The following is a 23,486-nucleotide window of genomic DNA, read 5'->3' as shown; positions in this document are numbered from 1 at the left end:
TGACGGAATTCCAGCTGAATCATTTAAAATTCTAAAAGATGATGCTTTTAAAGTGCTGTACTCACTATGCCAGCAAATTTGTAAAACTCAGCAATGGCCAAGGGCTGGAAAAAGTCAGTTTTCATTCCAATACAAAGAAGGGCAATGCCAAAGAATGTTCACATCACCGTACAATTGCACTCATTTCACATGTTAGCAAGATTATGATCAAAATCCTTCAAGCTACGCCCTCAGCAGTACATAAAGCGAGAACTTCAGATCTACAAGCTGGATATAGAAAAGGCAGAGGAAACAGAGATCAAATTGCCAACATCCATTGGATCATAGAAAAAGCAAGGGAATTCCAGAAAAATATCTACTTCTGCTTCATTTACTATGCTAAAGCCTTTGACTGTGTGGATCACAACAAACTGGAAAATTCTTAAAGAAACAGGAATACCACACCACCACACCTACCTCCTGAGAAACCTATATGCAGGTCAAGAAGCAACAGTTATAACCAGATATGGAACAACAGACTGGTTTCAAATTGGGAAAGGAGTACATCAAGGCTATATATTGTCACACTGCTTATTATTTAACTTATATGCGAGTTCATCATGTGAAATGCTGGGCTGGATAACTCCCAAGCTGGAATCAAGATTGCTGGGAGAAATATCAACAACTTCAGATACGTAGATGAAACCACCCTAAAGGTAGAAAATGAAGAATAACTAAAGAGCTGCTTGATGAAAGTGAAAAAATGGTATGAAAAAGCTGGCTTAAAACTCAACATTCAATAAACTAAGATAATGGCATCCAGTACCAACACTTGATGGCAAATAGATGGGGAAACAATGGAAACAGCAAGACACTATTTTTTGAGGCTCCAAAATCACTGCAGATGGTGACTGCAGCCATGAAATTAAAAGACACTCACTCCTTGGAAGAAAAGCTATGACCAACCTAAACAGCATATTAAAAAGCAGAGACATTACCTTGATGACAAAGGTCCATCTAGTCAAAGCTATGGTTTTCCAGTAGCCATATATGGATGTAAGAGTTGGACCACAAAGAAGGCTGAGAACACTGAAGAATTGATACTACTTTTGAACTGTGGTGTTGGAGAAGACTCTTGAGAGTCCCTTGGAACCTTACTCTGTTACCTACAGTTTATTAATTCTCATTTACATTAGCTATATAGTAATGGTTTTTCCAGTGGTCATGTATGGATGTGAGAGTTGGACTGTGAAGAAATCTGAGCGCCGAAGAATTGATGCTTTTGAACTGTGGTGTTGGAGAAGACTCATGAGAGTCCCTTGGACTGCAAGGAGATCCAACCAGTCCATTCTGAAGGAGATCAGCCCTGGGATTTCTTTGGAGGGAATGATTCTGAATTTGAAACTCCAGTACTTTGGCCACCTCGTGAAGAGTTGACTCATTGGAAAAGACTCTGATGCTGGGAGGGATTGGGGGCAGGAGGAGAAGGGGATGACAGAGGATGAGATGGCTGGATGGTATCACCGACTCAATGGACGTGAGTCTGAGTGAACTCCGGGAGTTGGTGATGGACAGGGAGGCCTGGTGTCCTGCGATTCATGGGGTGGCAAAGAGTCGGACGCGACTGAGTGACTGAACTGAACTGACTGAACTGAAACATCTTAGTATTAATTAAGTATTAATTAAGTCTCTACTAATGAAACTCTTCAGTTATGATCATCGCTAAATATCTATGCTAGTAGAAGCATGAGATAGACACAATACCTCACTTATTAGTCCTCACTTTCTCCACATTGCCCAAGCCATGTGTGAGGCACATATTTGTTGAATAATAAAAATAATTTAAGTGAATTCCATCTAAATACAGTGATCAGGATTCAGGTAGTCAGTCAGCTTTTAAGGCAGTGGGGAGATATTACCTAGTTACATGAGCAACTTATTCCTAATTAAATTTAGCAAAGAGATAGACCTCTTGAATCTCTAATATGTAGAGTTCTATAAGCTTGAAGCTGTTCTTCCTGGCCTTCAATGTGAAGTTGTCCCATGTATTTTTGAAGAATAATTCTTACTATACCTTGTAATTATAGATAGAATTATATCATTGCATGTGTATGTTTATAAACATATTCATTCAAGATAGAAGTGTATCATTGTATGTGTATATAAATATATATACACATACAATGATATCAAAGCTATGGTTTTCCAATAGTCGTGTATAGATGTAAGAGTTGGACCATAAAATGCTGAGTGCCAAAGAATTGATGCTTTTGAATTGTGGTGTTGCAGAAGACTCTTGCGAGTCCCTTGGACTACAAGGAGTCAATCTTAAAAGAAATTAGTCCTGAATATTCATTGGAAGGACTGATGCTGAAGCTGAAGCTCTAATACTTTGACCACCTGATGCAAAGAACTGACTCATTGGAAAAGTCCCTGATGCTGGGAAAGATTGAAGGCAGGAGAACAGGGGGATGACAGAAGATGAGATGGGTGGATGGGATCACTGACTTGATGGACATGAGTTTGAGCAAGCTCCAGGAGTGGGCGATGGACAGGGAAACCTGGCATACTGCAGTCTGTGAGGTCATAAAGAGTTGGACACAACTGAACTGAGCTGATATACATATTTATGATCTTCATATTTAACTTATAAAGGGTCAGTAAAACAAGCCAACGAGTCACAATTTTGCTTTTAGTAAACCCTGGGAGTTTTTCCTTCTGATACATGCAATAAACAATGTGTCTTTGCATGAACAAATGCACATGCAGTATAGGATATGCTCATTCAGAATGAGGTACAACCTTTTGTTTCTTCAACATTTCTTCAGTTCTATATTTTTGGAAAGATTATTGATCTTTTTGTAGTGTGCATATACCAAGTTAATATAGCCTAATTATCACACATTATTTAAAGTTTAAAATAATGCAAACAATGAAGCAAAGTCCTTGCTGGCTAACTTTTCCCCCATAGTTCTTATGGAGGCCTCTCTAATCAGGAATTTGAGCCCTTCAATTGCTGAACTAGCAAACTGTAAGTTACATATGGTACTGGCCGAAACTGCAGACTTTGCAAGACTTTCCAAGAATTTCAGAAATTGCACAAAAGGAAATATTAAGTGTATCCAGTAGTAAAGGTATGATGAGGAGGACACATTCAATGGCAGAGTAAATTCGTTCAGAAAAAGAGCAGCACAGGCAATCAAGATAACCAGTGTTACTACATAACGGCGAAAGGTATTGAAAAATCCTGGCCTCCATCTTTACTAGAGATAAATTCATCACTTCACAGCTCAAGCCATCCAAAATAGAAAATGCTTGATTCTTACTCTCTCACAAATGGGTGGAATAACAAACCAAGTAAAGGAAATATTTTTCAATGGTCAGAAAAGCCACTTTCCACAGTCCCCTCACCCCCTCTTCTCAGAAATCCTTCAAACCAATCATGATCTCCATAATAGCTTTGGACCAGCAACTTAGCAAACTAATAATCGCAACTTCTGACTCAGAGGCATTTCTTTCCATTTGGAAATACTGCAGGCAAGGACTTCTTTTTGGAAAAAAAAAATACAGAAGGTAAATAATGTCATAAGTAAGCGATGCAAATTGTGAATACAATAGCATCCTGATGACGAAGAGGAAAAATGCATGCCTGGCTTTGCCAGGCCCTATGCAGCAACGGCCTTTATAGAAGTTGGGAATGATTGGGTTGGCCAGAGTCCGTTTTGTTGTGCATGGAGCTTCCTGTTGGCTGGCCTGACATAGGATGTTATTAAGCAATTCAGGCTGGAACATTATTATTCTCCATGAAGAATTTAAAGAAGATCTTGACTTGAGCCTATTGCAAGAGGAGTCATGCTGTGCCATGCAGTATAAAAATATCATCAGTCTTATGCCACTGGCACATTCAAGCACCTAGTGGGATAAGCCAGGCACCAATGTTCAAGGTTTTATATAAGGTAACAGCTGCTTTGGTCAGACAGTTAATTAAATATGTTAATTTCCCATACAACCAACAGTAGCGACAACAGATCAAAGAGGGATTTTATGACATTTCTGGGTTCCCTCCTATACCCAAGAGGATGGCTTGTGCCCACATCATCTCCTGGTCTCCTTTGTGCAGTAATGCTGCTTTTCCCCTTTAGAAACAGCCCTGTTCTATGACACTGCAAATATTGTACATGCTTTGGTACCATACTAACTATTGCCAATTGTCACCACTCCAGTCCTGAAAGGCTATTTGGGTCTGATCCCAAGCTAGTGTTTGGTTAGTCAGTAAATATCACAAATCACGCTGAAGGCAGGGAATGGGCTTTTTCTCCATTTGTGTCATTCTGGCTTGGCATTTATGTTTTATCTTTGTGGAACTGATAGAGCACAGATTGTAAATCCATGTAAGAGCAATGACTAGATTCCATCCTAGGCATGAAGTTTCACCAAAAGATTGTTCTAGATAGTGTTATGAGCTAATCATATGGAGTGCACACATCTGAGAATACATTATTTAAACATAATAATAAGCAAAAGTGCTTTCTGGCAATATGTGATACTGTGAAAGGAAGAAAATGTTCTCAATTCATGAAGCAATGGCAATATCCAGGTGTTATAAATACAACAGTGACATGGAACCATTTATAATATTTTTTTATCATAAAGGAATCTTTGAAGATTGTAATAGAGATGGAAATCTGATAATGCAATTGCTTTTATGCACCTCAACAAAAGTTTCAGAGAACCTACACTCTGGAAGAAGAGTTGGATCAGGTTAAGTGTTAGTGATTGCAATTTTGGTGGAAATATTTATCAGCCTACAAGTTTGTCAAGGAATTTAAAAAAGCCCATGCTTGTTGATTAGATAACCATCAGTAAAATACTTGTATTCTTGTGTCTAATGCCACTTTTTTAGGAGACAGGGTTTTTGTATAGCACATGTATTTTCATATTGCTTAAAAATATCTACAGTCTATATCATTAAATCTGAATGCAGAGTGAGATGGTAGGAAAGGCTGATGAAGCAGAATTTTGTTATAGTTGCTAGCTTGTATCTAATGTCTCATTTGTAAAACGAGGAGTCTTTGGAAACGAACTTTAAGATAATATCCTGGTCTGATTTTCTACCTGAGGAAGTATGGAAAAAACAAAATCTCCTGAACTATCACAAATCAGCTAGTGATTTTGAATAACTACTCTGAGTCTCAAAATTCTATGTCTAAAGACATAATATATGTGAATATAGGTAGTGAATTACAAAATGCTCTCAAATGTTATTAATGAAATTCTTTACATTTTTAAGTTTCATAGCTCATTCCTTCAGTGAAGATACAAATTTGTTTAATTAAAAATCACAGAATAGTGTTATTGGTATAGTTCACTCTAAGTCCAAAGGCTGAAGGTTCTGATGTCCAAGGTTAGAAAAAGATTTAAGAAGTCAGAATTTACTCTTCATCTTCATGTTTGTTTCAGCCCCAGCACACTGGATGATGCCTGCCCACATGGATTGGGGAAGATTGGTTTACTCAGTTTACTGAATCAAATGCTAATCTTTTCCAGAAGTACCCACACAAACACACCCATGAATGGGATTTTACTATCTAGGCATCTTTTGTTAACACAAAATTAACCATTACACATAACTATTAACTTATCTTCCTTCTAATATCATCAAGGGGATCAGTGAGAAATCCAATAGAGGAGATCAGAGTCAACATCACAGAGATGAGGGGGATTTTCAGGGCCAGTGAGGAGAAAAATCTAACATCCAGTTGTTTGATTTTGAAATTTTATGTCCATTGTAGTTTCCTCCTGAGGGAACAAGTATAGATTCAAAATGTGACTACAGAATACATAAAATATCTTACTGGTTGGGGGAAGAAAAGGGGCTAATTCTGAAAACTGTAGAATTATAATATTCAAATCAACGGTCAGTGACATTAAACATATGGTTTATAGGCCATTAGGAAAAGAATAGTGACAGTTGATATGAAACTGTCTACTCTTTGCTGAACAGGCAGCTAGAGAATGAGAGGTACACGCAGACAGCAATTTCCCAGGGTCAGTGTTAGTGTATTGTATATTAGGGCTCTCCAGAGAAGTAGAGAGGCCCTTGTACTGCAAGGAGATCCAACCAGTCCATCCTAAGGAGATCAGTCCTGAGTGTTCATTGGTAGGACTGATTTTGAAACTGAAACTCCAATACTTTGGCCACCTGATGCGAAGAGCTGACTCATTTGAAAAGACCCTGATGCTGGGAAAGATTGAGGGCAGGAGGAGAAGGGGACGACAGAGGATGAGATGGTTGGATGGTATCACTGACTCAATGGACATAGGTTTGGGTGGACTCTGGGAGTTGGTGATGGACAGGGAGGCCTGGCATGCTGCAGTTCATGGGGTCACAAAGAGTCGGACATGACTGAGTGACTGAACTGAACTAAGAGAAGTAGAAACAACAAAAGAGATATAGATATCCTATATATCTATATTAAGAGATTCTACAATGTTGGAAGATATTGGGATGCTCAGGTTCCATAATTATGTTAGCCAACTGCAAGATGGCAACCAGGAAATGTGATGGTATGGTTCAAAGGCCTAAAAGCCAGAGAATAAATGGTATAGATTCCATTCCAGGTCTGAAGACCTGAGACCAGGAACATTAAGAGCAGAAGATCGATGTTCCAACTCAGGCAGACAGGGGCAATTCAAGCATTTTCCACTGTTTTGTTCTCGCAGGCTCTTAACAGATTGGATGATGCCCATCTGCACTGGGTAGGGCCATCTGTTATACTCAGTCACCAATTCAAATGCTAATCTCTTCTAGAAACACTCTCAGAGACATAGGAATATTTAACCAATATCTAGGCATCCCTTGGCCAATCAAGTTGACACATAAAATTAACCATCATACCTGAGCATGTAGATCCAAGGTCTGGTGACAAAATGATGCTATGTTTGGGATTTCCTTGACAGTACCAAGGTAAACAAGGTTGAGCTGATTTTCCAAAGGAACTGAAGATTAAAACAGTAAAGATTCCACAGCTGCCAAACCATGTGATTTCAGTTTTTGAGTAAGAATTTACGCAAACTTGAAATGTTTCCTAGGCACTTTAGTGCCCAGTGACTGCTATCTCAGGTGTAGGTCTCTAGGTCTCTAAGAACCGATTTGTTCTTGCAAATTCACTAACAAAGCTTCATGATCCATTCACTTCATTTACATTTGAGATATTGTTACGAAAATGCCACACAAATCTTTCCTTGACTTCAGTCTGACATTGCAGACTATCTGACAGATTTGAAATTAACATAACACTTACGTGGAAAAAGTTTGGAGTAAATAGGGTAGTAATTAAATTTCAGTCATTTTCCTATCCTTCTTTCATCTACTTTCACCTTAATTTTTTTTTTTTAATATGTAAGGAAAATGTGTGTGTGTGTGTGTGTAGGTGGTAGTGGTATAGTTGCTAAATCATGTCCAACACTTGCAATCCCATGGACTGCAGCCCACCAGCCTCCTCTGTCCATTGGAATTCCTAAGCAAGAATAGAGGAGTGGATTGCCATTTCCTTCTCCTATATATATATATATATATATATGTATATATATATATATTATGTAATACACACACACACACATATATATATGCACATATATATCAGATCAGATCAGATCGGTTCAGTTGCTCAGTCGTGTCCTACTCTTTGCGACCCCATGAATCACAGCACACCAGGCCTCCGTGTTCATCACCAACTCCCGGAATTCACTGAGACTCACGCCCATCGAGTCAGTGATGCCATCCAGCCATCTCATCCTCTGTCGTCCCCTTCTCCTCCTGCCCCCAATCCCTCCCAGCATCAGAGTCTTTTCCAATGAGTCAACTCTTCACATGAGGTGGCCAAAGTACTAGAGTTTCAGCTTTAGCATCATTCCTTCCAAAGAAATCCCAGGGCTGATCTCCTTCAGAATGGACTGGTTGGATCTCCGACAAACTTTACATCAGTTTTATAAGGAAAGTTACTTTCCTTACCGGGAAAGAACATTTTAACAGATCAACCCTAGACTTCAAGCTATAAAGTGACTTTTCTAAAATCACCCAGCCAAAGGATGACTGAGGATTCCAACTCAAGATTATTTGATTTCTCAAGTTGAGTTCTTATTCCACCTCTCAATTTTCAAAAGCTGAAGGTGGAAAGCTCAGCAAAGGGCACTTGGCAGGAAGTGGGTCAAATAAAATTATGGCTATATCAGAATGGAGTCTTAGACATAATTAACCCAATAGCCTTGTACTACTCTGTGGAATCAGGGAAGTATATATCAGTTTGTTCTCTTGGGAGAACAAACAAAGAAAAGAGAAAAGGGTAAGGAACTTGGAGATATGTCTCCAGTGAGGTGCTCAAGAACTGTCTTTCATCCTAATTTGTTCATTAAAAAAACTGATTAGTAGTAGTTCCCCATTATATTTGAATAGTGTTTATAAGTTTATACAGAATTTTAAAATAGACTTCCTTATTTGATTTGATACTTATAGAAACTCTATTATAGTGAAGAGGATGTTATAATCTCAATATTATAGATGAAAACAATCTAAGATTTTAATTACAAAACTATCTTGAAGTGGTATAAGTAGTACATCTATATCTAAACAGAAGTGCTTTGTTTTTTGGTGTGTTTTTAACTGCAAAAGTAGTGTTCTTTCTAACCACATCTTTTTTGAGATAACACATGGTTACTGAATGCATATGTAATAAATGCTAAAAAAAAAAGTTTGATAAATTTAGAACTATTTTAGAAGCGTTGAACTCAAATCAGAAACAAAAGGAAATGCAATGCAATGCAATACAAGTAAATACAGTATTTATATTTAAAAACATTTTTCCTGAATTGAGGAAATTTCCTTGTTACAAGCTTGTATCAACAGTACAATAGAATTGTTCACAAACTGTTAATGAAAGCCAAGGTAGGATTAGGAAAATATTGCTCTGAGGAATGGGAACAGCAACTTTTGTGTTCTAACCAATTCAGAGATGATAAAGACTTGAGCTCAGTAATTGGTAGGACATTCAAGAGGGATACTGGCAAGCAGAAGTTCAGAGGAGGTGATAAAGTAGTGAGTCGGAGTCAGGAAATACATTTGTCTCTTAGGTGAGGCAACTAAGGGCATGGTCCAACACCATAATCAGAACTCTAAGCATCTGAAAACTAGTACTTTTATCCTCACAATGACCTTAAAACACTAGGAAGTAGTAGTATTCCCATTTCAGAGATGAGGAAAATAAAAAGTGGTCACTCCAATGCTCAAAGTAATAAGCTAGAAAGCAGTTTATTTGCCCTGAAAGAATTAAAGGATGCACTTGTAAAGGTAAGTAATTATGCTAGAGAAATTCTAACGTCATATTAAGTTCGTAGAGTTATTTGTTTTCTATGCTATTACTCTCTATACATCTTGGGTCTCAAAATTCAATTGAAATTGAAGTTTATTTACCTTAGCGTAAATATGAATAATAATAGATAAACATACAATATATAGCATATAATATGTGTGTGTGTGTGTGAGTGCTAAGTCATGTTCTACTCTGTGCAACTGTATGGACTGCAGTCCACCAGGCTCCTCTGTTCATGAAATTTCCCAGGCAAAAATACTGGAGTGGGTTTCTTTCTCTGGAAGATCTTCCTGACCCAGGGACAGAACCTTCATGTACTGTGTCTTCTGCACTGCAGGTGAATTCTTTACCACTGAGTCACCAAGGAATCCCAGTATATAGTATGCTGTTGCTGCTGCTGCTGCTGCTAAGTCGCTTCAGTCATGTCCGACTCTGTGCGACCCCAGAGACGGCAGCCCACCAGGCTCCCTCGTCCCTGGGATTCTCCAGGCAAGAACACTGGAGTGGGTTGCCATTTCCTTCTCCAATGCATGAAAGTGAAAAGTGAAAGTGAAGTCATGTCGGACTCCTAGCGACCCCATGGACTGCAGCCCACCAGGCTCCTCCATCCATGGGACCCTCTAGGCAAGAGTACTGGAGTGGGTTGCCATTGTATCAGATCAGATCAGTCGCTCAGTCGTGTCCGACTCTTTGCGACCCCATGAATCACAGCACGCCAGGCCTCCCTGTCCATCACCAACTTCTGGAGTTCACTCAGACTCAAGTCCATTGAGTCGGTGATGCCATCCAGCCACCTCATCCTCTGTCGTCCCCTTCTCCTCTTGCCCCTAATCCCTCCCAGCATCAGAGGCTTTTCCAATGAGTCAACTCTTTGCATAAGGTGGCCAAAGTACTGGAGTTTCAGCTTTAGCATCATTCCTTCCAAAGAAATCCCAGGGCTCATCTCCTTCAGAATGGACTCGTTGGATCTCCTTGCAGTTCAAGGGACTCTCAAGAGTCTTCTCCAACACCACAGTTCAAAAGCATCAATTCTTCGGCGCTCAGCCTTCTTCACAGTCCAACTCTCACATCCGTACATGACCACAGGAAAAACCATAGCCTTGACTAGACGAACCTTTGTTGGCAAAGTGATGTCCCTACTTTTGAATATGCTATCTAGGTTGGTCATAACTTTCCTTCCAAGGAGTAAGCGTCTTTTAATTTCATGGCTGCAGTCACCATCTGCAGTGATTTTGGAGCCCCAGAAAAATAAAGTCTGACACTGTTTCCACTGTTTCCCTGTCTATTTCCCATGAAGTGATGGGACCAGATGCCATGATCTTCGTTTTCTGAATGTTGAGCTTTAAGCCAACTTTTTCACTCTCCTCTTTCACTTTCATCAAGAGGCTTTTTAGTTCCTCTTCACTTAAAATATAGATAAATTTAATTGGCTCTCAAACATATTGCATACATCACAATATTTTTTAAAAACCTTTATTTCAGCTACTTTAGTGTCTTTTTCTATTACTTGAAACAACTGAACACCTTCTTAGCCATTCCTGTTTTGCTATTTTCTCCCAATTTGATTAAGTTTAAAGCTTGAACTATTAGGTAAATAAAAATAAGAAACTAATAATAGAGAAAATGCTCCATCTATTGCTGCTCTGAAACCAATTCTCTGACACTAACGAGGTGTTATTCAGGTTAATTCAGTTCTCATGCTACTTGAGTCTGATTCCACAAGTTAAAGACAGTTCTCCACAAGACTACCTTTGGTTCAGATGCCAGCTACAAGTTTTTGGGGTCATCTGTACTTCTGATTCACCAGCTATAATTGTGGTGTTACTACAATCTCCTCAATGTTTAATACTTTGCTAGAATAACTCAGAACTCACTGAAATCACAACACCTATGACAATAGTTTTATTATAAAGGACACATATCAGGAACAACTAAATGCAGAAACACATAGGGCAAGTCTAGGTGGTCGAGCTCTTAATGCGTTCCTTTGTCCTTTCCTTGTGGAATCCAGACACATCACCCGCCTGCCACCCCCCACCCCCCATCAGTGTGTATACCAACCAAGAAGCTCCACTGAGTTCTTGGTTCAGAATTTTTATTGGGGTTTTACTACCTAGGCTTGATTAAATCATCAGTAAGTGATTAAAACTCATATTCCTTTCCCTCTTCATCTGGAAGCTGGGCTTATCTCAATTTTAACCCTCTATTACCAAGGTTGGTTGTTTTGATACTGTGTCCCCATCCTGAAACTATCTTAAGGGCCCCCCATGAGTCACCACTTTAGCACAGCAAAAAGTTTTATCACTCAGGCAATTTCAAGGATTTTTAAATCTGTGTTAGGAACTAGGGACAAAGAACATATATATTCTATTTGGTATTATTTATCTATCCATCAATCTGTCCATCCAGTTTTCTGTAATTTAAACAGCTTACTGTGGTTTACTATAAAAAAGGCAGATCCTTTTCATACACTCACATTCAAACTTTGAGAAAAATATTTAGTAGATTGAGATTAGTTATGGTTAAATAAAGGAAAATTCAGACATAAAACTATTTTCTCCTTTGGAGATGATTAATGAGAGAACTAAGAGCTTTTATTGATTAGGCATGCCCACATAATTCTGATGACTCCTCATGTCTGTGCCCCTTAGAATTAGCTATGAAACCATGCAAGACACTGTGGGGCTCCTGGGCATGAAGTCTTTTCATATTTCCCTTTTCTTATTTGTGGGAACTAGATTCCAGCCTCCAAGACCTTTCCTGAGTTTGAAAGGGCAGACTTGAACATTTGCTAGTCAGGGAAGGGAGGGGATGCAGAGACAGGGGAGGAGCAGCTGAGAAACAATAGTGCAGCCTTGGGGCAGAAGTCCTGGTTCAGCCTCAAGTGATACATATAACAATGTCTCCGAGTTCTTTGCAGAACCAAAATCCCCAACAATGGAAGATGTTAGCATTCTTCTTTCCAAAGAGGACCACCAGAGGTCAGATTAAAGGAATCAGAGAAGTTTATTAAGAGGAGACTACCTGAGACCAGATTAGAGGAGTACAGGCCCTGAACACACTCTAATCCTTATCAGCAACCCTACTCTTGAACCATTGCTATTAAACTCCTCACCAAATCACAATAAACTGGGGAAAATTCTGAAAGAGATGGGAATACCAGATCACCTGACCTGCCTCTTGAGGAACCTGTATGGTCAGGAAGCAACAGTTAGAGCTGGACATGGAACAACAGACTGGTTCCAAATAGGAAAAGGAGTCCATCAAGGTTGTATATTGTCACCCTGTTTATTTAACTTATATGCAGATTACATCATGAGAAATGCTGGACTGGAGGAAACACAAGCTGGAATCAAGATTTCAGGGAGAAATATCAATAACCTCAGATATGCAGATACCACCACCCTTATGGCAGAAAGTGAAGAGGAACTAAAAAGCCTCTTAATGAAGGTGAAAGTGGAGAGTGAAAAAGTTGGCTTAAAGCTCAACATTCAGAAAACGAAGATCATGGCATCTGGTCCCATCACTTCATGGGAAATAGATGGGGAAATAGTGGAAACAGTGTCAGACTTTATTTTCTGGGGCTCCAAAATCACTGCAGATGGTGACTGCAGCCATGAAATTAAAAGACGCTTACTCCTTGGAAGGAAAGTTATGACCAACCTAGATAGCATATTCAAAAGCAGGGACATCACTTTGCCAACAAAGGTTCGTCTAGTCAAGGCTATGGTTTTTCCTGTAGTCATGTATGGATGTGAGAGTTGGACTGTGAAGAAGGCTGAGTGCCGAAGAATTGATGCTTTTGAACTGTGGTGTTGGAGAAGACTTTTGAGAGTCCCTTGGACTGCAAGGAGATCCAACGAGTCCATTCTGAAGGAGATGAGCCCTGGGATTTCTTTGGAGGGAATGATGCTAAAGCTGAAACTCCAGTACTTTGGCCACCTCATGCAAGAGTTGACTCATTGGAAAAGCCTCTGATGCTGGGAGGGACTGGGGACAAGAGGAGAAGGGGACGACAGAGGATGAGATGGCTGGATGGCATCACTGACTCGATGGGCATGAGTCTGAGTGAACTCCAGGAGTTGGTGATGGACAGGGAGGCCTGGCATGCTGTGATTCATGGGGTCACAAAGAGTTGTACACGACTGAGCTACTGATCTGATCTGAAATCCTCCCCAGTTGGAACACAAAGTTTCTGAGGCATGAGCCTGATATTTTCGTTTTTGCCTAGGAAAGTAAAGAAGTTATTCTTTCCTACCTCACCCAAATCTTTGTCTCTGAGTTTGGCTTCCCCAGTGGCTCAGAGGTAAAGAATCCGTCTGCAGTCCAGGAGCTGCAGGAGATGTGCATTCAGTCTCTGGGTGGGGAAGATCCCCTGGAGGAGGGCATAGCAACCCACTCTAGTATTCCTGCCTGGAGAATCCCCATGGGCAAAGGAGCCTGGTGGACCACAGTCCATGTGTTCGCAAGGAGCTGGACATGACTGACTCAACTTGGCATGAGATTGGATTTAGCACCAGTGCACAGAGGCCAAGTTTTCACTATCAGTTACATTAAGGCTAACTGGTCACATTGGAGTGAATCTATTAAAAAGTTGCAGGGCTGGAAGGGGTTTGCGATCTCTTTCCCTCATCTTTTGCAAGTGAGGCACTGCCTTTAAGCTTTCGCATCACCAGAAAACATTTCACTGTGATATTTTAATTAAGAAGCTCTGTTTAGCCAACAACTCAATCTGAGGCTTTTCGGGGGTTGGGGGGTTGGGGGGTGGTATTTATTTTTTGTCTAAACATATCTCTAGGAGCAAAGGTATATTATCATTTATGTCAGGAAATGACATGATCTTCGTACTTGTTAATCCATAAAGATATGTCTATCACAGGCGGAGAAAATGAAGGGGTGGGGAAAGAGACAATGCATAGCAGCAGGGTTTCTGTGTGTGCCTAGCAGAGCATGAGAAAATGAGGATGATGCTGGTTTAGTTTTCATTCTATTCATTACTGATGTTGTGGAGATAATAATTGGATGTTGTCATTTCTTTCAGTCAGTATAATGCACATGAACTTCTTAATGTTTATAGTTTTCTTTAGATTTTGTGACAACATTTATAGACACTTTAGAACAATTCTGCAGTCTAAAGGGAATGAAGTCCCTGAAAATTGGAGTGCTCTGTTGGAATATATCCTGCTTGTGCACACCCGAGTTTCAAAGTTTTGATGCAAATGCTGAAATGACAGGTAGAGAGAGGAGTTATTGTGTCTGCTCATAGTCCTTGAAATGATATCCCTTGGATAAATCTCCCTTCCAGTGAAGAAACAGACTATCTGGTATTTTGACAAGGAAGAGTTTATAAACACTAGAGAAAACTTGGACCTTCGACAAAGAAGAGCTTACAAGAGGGGGCAGGGACAAGTCAGACCAAGAATGTCTGGAGGAAAAGAAGCCAATACTGAACAACACTGCTGAAAAATCTAATGATGTGAGTTTTAGTTGCAGAGAAGGCTGAGTAGCAGTTTGAGGGCATCTTTTACTTATTTTTCTTATCATGTCATTAAAAAAAAATGGAGTTTCTAACAAAAAATCATTCTGAATAATTTCTAATTAAGTTGAAACAGAGAAAGAAAATGATATGAAAACCTACTTTTAAAGTCTCTCAGGAATAAAAGACATTCATACCCACAAAATGAACCTGAGTGATTTAAGCTAGTCACCCAGCTGTAGAATTTCTATAACTGTTGCTTATTAGTTAAGGAAGGAAGAAGAGGGTAGAGGTCTGACTGGGGATCCTACCTGAGCCTCAAGACTCCAAAAAAAAAAAAAAAAGATATTGCGAGGCACTCGCGATATCTTATATTGACAAGTTCTCTTTGAATTTGTTGTATATTCTTCTGTGTGGCCTTGCTACTGTAAAGGATCCATTATTCATTAAGTAAGTGATGAATATACTCAAAAATTGCAGCCACATGAGCTGCACAAATGCATTTTCATATTATTAACATGTTGCCAACTTGCAACTCTTCGAAGAATAAGTAAATGTTTTGACAAGAGGAGACAGCAAGGACAAATAAGAAGTAGCGGTCTTGAAGAAATTCAGCCCCACTTCTAACAGCTTTAAAGTCTTAAGAGTGTTTTCACTGGGGCAGTACCAGATAAATTGCTCTTATATGTGCATGCAAGAGGCTAAAATTCCTTTGAAAGTTTATAATTTCTCATGGGAAAACACAACATAAAAGTTACTTTTACTCATAGAAAAACAAAACCATATTTTCCTGTCAACCTTTGCTGTTGGGAATTTCAAACTTTTTGCATTTTTTTCCTGTGATTCTTAGCTGGCCCAAGGGACAGGCGTTTACAACATAATTTACTTTCAACGTGTCTCTGTAAATCATTGTAATACTCTGTATTGCTTGTGGAGAGGGGAAAAAAAGTTCCCAATGGGGATTCTTGTCCCACTTTCCCAAGGCTCCACCAGCCCAAACACGAACAGAAACTTTGCCTTTTAATGTCCAACCTCAAAGACAAAAGGCACACAAAGGAAACATCGCGCAGTGAATACAGGTTAAGTTAGAGCATTGTGCAGGCTTCCAGGGAAAGACTGTATTTTAAGAGTAACTGGGAGAGGAGAGAATTGCCCTAGCTGATGGGGAAATTTTAGAAATGCTCAAGTATTCTAGTATTCTAGAATAGGTGGGCTTCCCTCAGTCAAATGACTTGAAATTTTTTTCATAAAAATCCTAAGGATCTGTAGCATACTTTTGCCAAGCTATAATACGAAGGATCAGTCAGTTTTACATGAGAATTTGATGACTTATACACTGATTGAACCTTCACCTTTTAGAACCTTAATGGGAATTTATTAGCTATTTCACAGTGTGTAAATTTGAATCTAGGTCAGATGAGGAAGAAAAATAGGGCATATCCAGGCCCAAAGAATAACCTGAAAAATAATATATCAGAGCAAAGAAAGATAAGGTGTGAAATTAAACATGATTAAAACTGTCTTAAGCAATCTGGGATTTGAAGACAGAACCTGATAAATTAGCACTACTCTATATAGACCATTTGAGCTCAAATTCAGGCTACTAGTGAGCCTAGTTCCTCCACAAGCTGCAGATTAAGGAGTTAACGTATTAACCTGCTTCTGCTAACTGTCCATAACAGGAAATGTAACCCAGGTGGGTTTGATATTCACAAGATTAAAGCGTATGTGTACCATCAAATGGTCACCACATTAAAGCTGTTTTAATGAGGACTTGGGAGATAATGAATGAATATCGCTAATTCGCTGCAGAGAAGACAGCCTGACCTCCTTCTGACCTCTTTGCCGCCAGGTATCTTAAACAACATATTAGTTCTGCTTAAAGCCAAAATGGGACGGTCTGTAAAGATAAGAACAAGCCAAATGCTTAGGAGAATGACTTTTGCTAGAGTTGAAGCCAGAAGAAAAAAAAAAAATTCTTCTCCCTAGAGTCCTTATAAAAAGAACACTGTGTAACAGGATGAAAATCATCCTCACCAACACCTTTATCTCCGACACAGCCCTCAGCTACATCAGGCTGTTTCCTATAGTGCCCCTCGAATACCGTCCAGTGACGTCATGCCAGGAAAACACCACTAGGTAAAGGCAGGAGTGGAGGACTATTATTTAAGGCTATAACTCTCTGCTGGTTTACCTTAATCTTGAGTAAAATTTAGAGGATTTAGAGGGACTGCTTATCTTTCAGGTAAGCCTTCATAAATATCAAGCTTTTGATAGATTTAAGACAGCAGTATATTAGAGATTGTACTTGCTTGAAAACACTCAGGGCATAGCCAGTTTATTGTGATCCCACTTGTTTTTCCAGGGAACATGAAAAGGGTAGGTTTTTGTAGGAACTGAGGACTCAGTGATGTCCCTCCCCCCCCCCAATAAAAGACCGTTTGTCTTTTAAGACAAGAGGTGAACCAAAGGAGTAGCTATGATTAGGGAAGGGACAGACTGGAAATACTCTAGTGCCTATTCTAGTCACTGAGTACAAATATTGTCAAATAAAGTAAAATTAATACAAGTAAGAATTCATTTTAAGGCCTTTACCAACATAGATACAGTGAGCAAGTACATTCAGCCACAATGGCTTCGGATTCTTTTTTTTCTGGAAGAGAAAAAACATGTTGAATGGAATGGATGGGATTTATATGAGCCTTGTATTAGAATATTTTCTCTGAAATAAGCTTATCAAGAAAGTTCCCAAATGCAATAAGTGGTTTGTCTATATGTGCAAAGTCTCAGCTTTTAAAGGCTATCTTTAGCTGAAAATACTGAAAAAAATTTGAGAGGGGAAAGTCCTCAAAATTATTTTCCAGGCCAGATTTATTTTGGCAGTCACATTCAGGAAACTACACAGTGTACCAAGTTTTGAGAATTGTATTTGGACACTAATCCATAACTGTAGTCATCAGTTTACTGACAACCATCTGCTTGGACACTACTCCCATGTTCTAATAAGTAATGTAAAATGAAAATGGCAACAATTTCAGCAGCGGAAGTAAAAATGGTAATTGCACCCTTGAATCTATACAGAGAGTTAGGAATGAAACAGTGATCTTGTTTCATCATCATTCAAACACTTAGGTAAAGCATGCTCATTCTTCCCATTAAAACCAAGATTCGTGCAAGAATAATCTATGTTCAGCTTTGTTTCTTTATCTGTTTCAGTTCACCACAAACAGCTGCTTTGCTTTGTCAGTGCTCTCTATTCCACTGATGAGGCCTAGTTTTCAAGTTGAGCCTGGTAGGCTGCACATGACTGAGCGACTTCACTTTCACTTTTAACTTTCATGCATTGGAGAAGGAAATGGCAACCCTCTCCAGTGTTCTTGCCTGGAGAATCCCAGGGACGGGGGAGCCTGGTGGGCTGCCGTCTATGGGGTCGCACAGAGTCGGACACGACTGAAGCGACTTAGCAGCAGCAGCAGCAGCAGTTTTCAAGTTGAGATTTTCTGTCGTTATCTTACTTTAACCTGAGGCACTTGATGTTATGGATGCAAAATAAAAATGGCTTAATAAATGTTGGGAACCTTTTACACTCTTGGGTGTTTTCTTACACCAGCTTCCATCTATATCTCTATGAGTCCCAATCCCCATATCTAGACTTTTAGGAGATATAGACCTGCATAATCAGTGACCTACAAGATATTTTCTTTTAAAAGTTTCTTAGACAGCTAAAGAAAAACATGCAAAACCATACTTTTCCTCATATCATCCAGCTCTATTCAACATTCATCAAACCTGTTCTCGTGTTTATCAAAATCTCAGATAAAAACACCATCTACCCAGTTGCCCATTTCAACCGTTTATAGATTCATTGCTGATTCTCCTGCCTTGTTGTTCATAAACCAATTAGCCACAATGTCCTGCACATTAGGTTAAAGTGAATGAAAACACAATATAAATTTCCTTAAGAAAAAAAATAAAAAGGGAAAAAACATTGGTTGATTTACCTGAAAATTTCCACTCTGTGGTTTAAAATCTGTTTTGGAGCCTTCTCAGGAGTCTTTCCATCTCTTAGCCCTGCTTCTCTCTGTGTTGTTTCTGCTTATGGTAGGTTCTCCAGTTAGGTGGACAGAAGGCTGCTGACAGCGCTAGACTCATGTTCCATCCTCTTAGCAATTGCACCTGAAAAAACGTACCCCTTCCTCAAAAGTTTAAGCAAAGAATATGAGATTCTAACTTTACTGTCTCCTTGTCTCTGTTTGGTCTGAAGTAAGTCAAGCGCTAACCCCTGATCCAAGTGGCATGGATGGGAGGAGGCAGTGATCTGATTGGCCAGTCTGAATTACTATCCACACCTGGAGCGGGCTGTACTTAATCCCATTAAAGGCACAAGGAGAACTGTGAAATGTTAGCGCAGAAATTGGGGTGCTTTACCAACAAAGTGGATGTCAGCAGGATATTCCAAGAATGTGCATTTTTAAAATTTTTTCCTAAACATGAGCAAAATATATATAAAAAAATAAAAGGGCGAGTATATTAAACTATAATCTTTATGTAATGTTAATGATACAGTGGGGATTGATGAAAAGTAGGCATGTGTTGGAAGTCATCTGAGTTCCCGTGGAGAGATTCTGGCTATGCTTATCTCTTGAGTATGTAGCAGTTTTTAAGTATAGCAAGACTAGATGGTTTTATTCTTTCAAAATCTGAAGTTTAAAAGTAATTAATTTAGATTTGCCTAACAAGTACTAGGATGATAGTTCAAGAGAGAGTTTGAAAGTAAGAGAAGAAAGTGTTTTTTACTTTGAGGAAAGAAGTCAGGAAGGACTTAAATCATGGACCTTAAGTATATAGACATTTTTCATACTAATTTTACCCACCAGCTGTTCTTTTCCACTGCAAATTAAACAAAGAGAAAAGCTTAATTTGCAGAAAGAGGATTTAGATTAGGTGTAAGGAGTCCGATGGTTCCATGCATATTGATTGCACCTGTGAGAGCAGACCCTCAGGTGGTTGTGCGCTGGAATCCTGCTGGGCTTCCTGCAATAGACTAGTGGTGGTTTCTCACTTCATGCTCCTCTCTGATCCTTCCCGAGTTGGGGGTGCTAAAATGCATTCACCATGGGAAGGAAGTTATGCCTTTTTCTTCTGCTTCATTTCTTTTAAGTTGGGAAAAATGCTATCTGCCCTAAATGACTTATACCAGAGTTTATCAAAATTCAGGAATGGGAAACACCCAGAGATCTCATCAAAAAACAAGTGGCTGGGCCCCACCCACACAAATTCTGATTCAGTAGGTTTAGAGTGGGCTTGGTAATTTTCATCTCTAAAAAATTCCCAGGTGACACGGAAGTTGCAGCGTCAGCAAGAGAGTCACTAACTTTGCCTATTATTGCCCTATTGTGGCAAAAAACATTTGAGGTTTCTTTTAGAATTAGATGAGTCAGAAATACAAGTGCCCAGATAGTCTCATATAATTAAGGAATTATTGAAAGCATCTATAAGCAGCATTTTCTTAGAATTTTTTGATCAAACTGGGCTCATGTAGGTAAGTTTCTGCACTTTTTCATAAAGTTTTAGGGGACTGGAAATCTTACTTTTAGAGACACTGGCTTCTGACCTTTTCCCCAGTGATCATTTTCCTATTGACCAAATTTCACTCTCCTGTCCTTTCTCCAGCCAACATATATCCCATCTTCAACTGAAAAATGTAGGCTTAATCAGAATTTTAGAGAATAAGGCCTGCTGCTGCTGCTAAGTCACTTCAGTCGTGTCCGACTCTGTGCGACCCTATAGACGGCAGCCCACCAGGCTCCCCCGCCCCTGGGATTCTCCAGGCAAGAACACTGGAGTGGGTTGCCATTTCCTTCTCCAATGCATGAAAGTGAAAAGTGAAAGGGAAGTCGCTCAGTTGTGCCTGACTCTTAGCGACCCCATGGACTGCAGCCTACCAGACTCCTCCATCCACGGGATTCTCCAGGCAAGAGTACTGGAGTGGGGTGCCATTGCCTTTTATTCTTATTTGACCTCATACTCTGGAAAGTAAAGTGCCCAAATGGTTGAATGTTTTTCCAGTGGGTCCTTGTGGTTAGTGAAACACATCAAGCGACAGTATTACACAGATTCAAAACTGCTGTGTCTTAAGCAACTCAGAAGGACATGGAGATGGGTTGCTTTGGAAAACTAAGTTTTTCTGAAAGTGGTTCTAGTTGTGAAGAAGATACTGCAATAAAAGAATCACACAGGGAATCTGAATACAATTGTTCCGTGACTTATGAGCCTGAGATCAAAGCAATGTTTCTAAATGGATATTTTATAGAAAAGATGATTAGTGTGCATGAATAATAAAATTATAAGTAAATTAGATATATCCATGAAGAAAACAAATTCTCTAAGTGAACTCTCTTTTTCTCTTGAATGAACTGGCTCCTTGGCTACCTTGAGCTGTTCATGCCCCAAATTCCAAGGCACGCAACTGTAGTATGAATTCAAGTTGGGTTTGAGAAAAAGTGGGCACCTTTCTGTTTTAAGTTGATAAAATTCTCCCTTTACACCTTATCTGATATGCAGTGGTTAGACTTTTCTCAAGGGCATAGAGGACAGGAGAGCCTTGAGTGATTTATCCCACTGTTTTCTTATTCTCATATCCCCCAACCTTAGAGGTTGTAGGGCCTTAGTTTGTGGATAACACTTAATTTATGGCAGAAAAGTCTCCTGTCAGTGTGGATCTTGCTTGCTTATATTGGCAAAAGATATCTCACTCTGCACATTTTATGTATGAGGAAATTAAGGTTCTGAAAAAATATCATTGAGATAATGCATGTAAAGCACTCATTTTAGGACCCATGACATAATAAGCTGCTATTGTAATTAAAGTAGAGGACCTCTCTTCAAGAATTTATACAGATTGGTTGCATAAATAATCCATGGTGGTATGTTCTGTAAGACAGCTACCAACTGGGACAGAGAGAAGAGACCAACCAACTCAGTGTGGAGAGGCCACAGAGGGATCCTCAAAAGAGAACTCCTGAAGCCAATGGAGGTTCAGGACATGGTACAAACTCCATATTAAGTGGATGCATAAGAACGTAGATTATTTCACCTTGAAATTTAGGTCAAATGATATGCTATTCTGATGCAATATAAATAGATTTGATCAGAACTACTTTTTTGGTTGAATTATAATTTTTATTTAATGATTTCCAAAGGTGGTGATTCATCAGAAAAATAGAGGAGATGCTAATAAAAACAAATCAATATACTCTGAGAATTCCAATTCAATTTCATAGATAAGAACAAAGGTGAGCATGGAGCAGCACAAGGAGCCATAATTTTACAAAGTTCTTAGGTGTTTCTGGTTATCAGCAAGGTCTAGAAACCATTGGTTTAATATACCTGTTCTCCTCCCTGACTGAACACTGGAATTAGCTGAGACCCTTTAAAAGCTACCCAGACCTAAGACCCATTCAAAAAGTAGTCATGGCATCCAGTCCAAATACTTCATGGGAAATAGATGAGGAAAAAATGGAAACAGTGACATACTTTATTTTCTTTGCAGAAAATCACTGCAGATGGTGACTGCAGCCATGAAATTAAAAGATGCTTGTTCCTTGAAAAAAAAAAATAAACAAACCTAGACAGCATATTAAAAATTAGAGACATCACTTTGCTGACCATATAGTCCATATAGTCAAAGATAACAGTTTTTCCAGTAGTCATGTACTGATGTAAGAGTTGTACCATAAAGAAGGCCGAGTGCTGAAGAATTAATGCTTTTGAACTGTGGTACTGGAGGAGACTTGAGAGTCCCTTGGACAGCAAGGAGATCAAACCGGTCAATCCTAAAGGAAATCAGTCCTGAATATACATTAGAAGGACTGATGCTGAAGCTGAAGCTGAAGCTCCAATACTTTGGCCACCTAATGCAAAGAGCCTACTCATTGGAAGTGTCCCTGATGCTGGGAAAGATTGAAGGCAGGATGAGAAGGGGATGACAGAGGATGAGATGGGTGGGTGGCATCACTGATTCGATGGACATGAGTTTGAGCAAGCTCTGGGTGTTGGTGATGGACAGGGAAGCCTGGCATGTTGCAGTCCATGGGATTGCAAAGAGTTGGACATGGCTTAGCAACTCAACAACAACTATTAACAGACCTAAGCCCCACCTTACTTATCATTAGTTTATTAATTCTAAAGGTAATTGTAATATGTAGGTAAGGTTGAGAGCCACTAGTTGAAGCCTGAGTATACAGCACTTAGCAAAAGGAGGGAGAAAAGGGAATAAAGTAATTGTTGGAAATAAGATACTCTTGCTGCTGCTGCTGCTAAGTCGCTTCAGTCGTGTCCGACTCTGTGCGACCCCATAGATGGCAGCCCACCAGGCTCCCCCGTCCCTGGTATTCTCCAGGCAAGAACACTGGAGTGGGCTGCCATTTTCTTCTCCAATGCGTGAAAGTGAAGTCGCTCAGTTGTGTCCGACTCTTCGCGATCCCATGGACTGCAGCCTACCAGGCTCCTCCATCCATGGGATTTTCCAGGCAAGAGTACTGGAGTGGGGTGCCATTGCCTTCTCCGAAGATACTCTTATGGAGGCTTTATTATAAATTATTAGTACTTTGAATCTACTTTTGCTACTACTGTTTTACCCGTCTCCCAATCTCAAATCTCAT

General features: G+C 39.6%; 1 long non-coding RNA gene across 1 annotated transcript in view; it reads right to left on the bottom strand.

The window, feature by feature from the left end:
• LOC123331519 overlaps positions 1-20,598 on the bottom strand; it is a 66,671-nt gene extending 46,073 nt beyond the window's left edge. The window contains exon 1 of the long non-coding RNA XR_006548185.2: positions 18,825-20,598. This is a non-coding gene — a long non-coding RNA (uncharacterized LOC123331519). The remainder of the gene's footprint in view (positions 1-18,824) is intronic.
• Between the last annotated feature and the right edge of the window lie 2,888 nt (positions 20,599-23,486).

This window comes from Bubalus bubalis, chromosome 2 (assembly GCF_019923935.1).
Source record: "Bubalus bubalis isolate 160015118507 breed Murrah chromosome 2, NDDB_SH_1, whole genome shotgun sequence".
Lineage (NCBI taxonomy): Eukaryota > Metazoa > Chordata > Mammalia > Artiodactyla > Bovidae > Bubalus > Bubalus bubalis.
This window is presented reverse-complemented; position numbering and strand designations above follow the sequence as displayed.